The sequence below is a fragment of the Vespa crabro genome, chromosome 20, assembly GCF_910589235.1.
Source record: "Vespa crabro chromosome 20, iyVesCrab1.2, whole genome shotgun sequence".
Taxonomy (NCBI): Eukaryota; Metazoa; Arthropoda; class Insecta; order Hymenoptera; family Vespidae; genus Vespa; species Vespa crabro.
Window position 1 is genome coordinate 2,589,003 of NC_060974.1, and position 2,500 is coordinate 2,591,502.

The following is a 2,500-nucleotide window of genomic DNA, read 5'->3' on the forward strand; positions in this document are numbered from 1 at the left end:
ATAATTTTACAGCTATCTTCCTCCAGAGGATAATTCCTTCTGGCAATTAATTATTCGATTATCGTAAAGGACGTAAGGTTTAATAGAATTTTTATATTCCACCGACCACCGACTCGTATCTTCTTTTTCTTTATCTTTATCTTTATCTTCGATCGGTCTTCTCCTAGTTCTTACTTTTTCCTCTTCTTCGTCTTCGTCTTCGTCTTCTTCTTCTTCTTCTTCTTCACCGGCACGCTTCTCGCCAAACTGCCTTAGCAGCAGCAGCAGGCGCTTAGCTTCGGTGAAGAGGTCGTTGACCTCGGTGCACCTCACCGACGACGAGGTGGTCGTCTCGAGTTGCCCTCGATCGCACCCTTCCTCCGCGGTGAACTTAACGGCCGATCTGCAGCCCATCCTAAGTCTCTTCCCAGATATCACGACTTCCTCTCTTCCTCCTTCTCCTCCTTCTTCACCACCACTTCCTCCTCCTACTCCTACTCCTTCTCCTCCTCCTTTTCCTACTACTACTACTACTACTACTACTACTCTGCTCCTTCTGCTCCTATTCCTCCTCCTCTTCCTCCTCCTCCTCCTCCTCCTCCTCCTCCTCCTACTCCTCCGGATAACAGCTGATCGGTTAGGACGCTAATTTGGATCCGTCCATTGGACTTCTAAACGCGAACAAAACGGCAAAGTTTTTCAATCTTCTACGACGATTCTTGACGATCATAATAATCGGTATTAATTAAACGATTAATTAAATCAAACGATTAATTAAATCGAACGAATGATTATTTTTCTTTTCTTTTTTTTTTTTTTTTCGTCGATCACGTACGCCTTGTCATTGTCATTCCATCGTATAAACTTTTATCACTCGGGGTTAATTTTAAATCATTTCAATGGACAATCGTTATCATCGAATTTTGCTCTATCTCCTCCTGCTCCTCCAACTCCTCCTCCTCCCCCTTCTTCTCTTTTTCTTCCTTTTCTCCTTCTTCTTATTATTATTCTTTCTATCCTTTAGTATTTTTATTTGATCAAAAAAAATATCACTCTCTTATTGTTGGAGCGATCGTCGAGCGATATGATGGACGATTATTTTCTCTCTGGGATTTTTTCTCTCTCCTTTTATTCCCCTCTTTTTCTTTTGTTCTTTTTCTTTCTTTTGTAACCTTGAAATCGAAAGCTCACTGGACTTTTTTCCCTCTTCCCCCGCGCCACACCCCCCCCCGGCCCCGCCCCCGCCGCCGCCGCCAACTTCTTTCTCTCTCTGTGATTTTTTTTCTTTTTCTCTTTTTTTTTTCTCTTTTTTTTTTTTTTTTTTTTTTTTTAACACCGAGATAACCACTATCAGCACGTTAATCACCGGACAGGGACAAGCCGAAATCAAGTGTGTGAGTTATATCATCGGATATAAAAGTTGGTTTATCTGTTATCAACCACGCGCCACGGTCACGGTTTTCTGGTACACGTGTAGATCATGCTTCTTAGCGTCGATTCGCTCGTTACTCTTTATCCCATTGATTCTTTGTATTTTATTATTATTATTATTATTATTATTATTTTTTTTTTTTGTCGTCTTCTTCTTCTTCCCCGTTCGGACGATGATGTATGACGTCGAGGAAAAAGATAGGGTTTATCGTAGAGAAAAGTAAGAGGATACTAACAGAAATGGGGGCACCAGACGTAATCCAGACGACTCAGAGACAACTCTTCTTTTTTCTTTTTTCACACAATGAAACAGTTTTTTTTTTTTTTTTTTCACGACCCACTGACATAATCGATCGACGGACACTTTAACTCTTCCTTTCGTTCTAACTTTTTCACTGTGAACACACTACGACGAGAGGATGATGACGAAGGAGGACTTAGACGACTTATATACAGTCACTCAATTTACTTATTTACTTACTTACTTACTTACTTACTTACTTACTTACTTATTTACTTAGTCACTCACTCACTCACGCACTCATTCACACGTTCACTCACTTACTCACGATCACCAGGACGTTCTTGTCTCATGCCCGACGGAATGTCAGACGCGATGATTTAATAGAACAACAACGACGATGACGAAGACGACGACGACGATGACAACGATGACGAAGATGACGACGACAATGACTGTGACGACAATCCAATCGTCTGCCGACAACATAGAACATTAAAACGAATTTTATCCCACATTAAACCGCGTTAATAACGAATTTGAAAGGGGGGGCGGCGGGGGCGGGGGGTGCAAGAAAGAAAAAGGACAAGAGAAAAAAAACAAAAAAAAAAAAAAAAAAAACAAAAAAGAAGAAGAAGAGAAAGAACGAAAAAAGAAAAGGAAAATAAAAGAAAAGATAAATAATCGCGCAATAATCGTCGTCGTCACGAACGACAAATGATCTAAAATAGATTATCCCATTTTATTCGTCCCTCCTCGATAAATGGGTCTTCTTGTTTCTTTTCCTTCTTTCTTTCTTTCTTTCTTTATCTTCTTCTTTTCCTTCTTCCTTCACACTCTCTTCCTTTT

General features: G+C 40.2%; 1 protein-coding gene and 1 long non-coding RNA gene across 3 annotated transcripts in view; both read right to left on the reverse strand.

The window, feature by feature from the left end:
- LOC124431052 (eye-specific diacylglycerol kinase) overlaps positions 1-1,210 on the reverse strand; it is a 33,928-nt gene extending 32,718 nt beyond the window's left edge. For both annotated transcript variants that reach the window (XM_046978431.1, XM_046978430.1), the window contains exon 1: positions 1-1,210. This exon is cut by the window's left edge and continues 1,542 nt beyond it. The gene's annotated coding sequence lies outside the window, so the exon portion shown is untranslated.
- A 523-nt stretch (positions 1,211-1,733) lies between these two features.
- Positions 1,734-2,500, reverse strand: part of LOC124431055 — a 50,986-nt gene continuing 50,219 nt past the window's right edge. The window contains exon 3 of the long non-coding RNA XR_006943898.1: positions 1,734-1,816. This is a non-coding gene — a long non-coding RNA (uncharacterized LOC124431055). The remainder of the gene's footprint in view (positions 1,817-2,500) is intronic.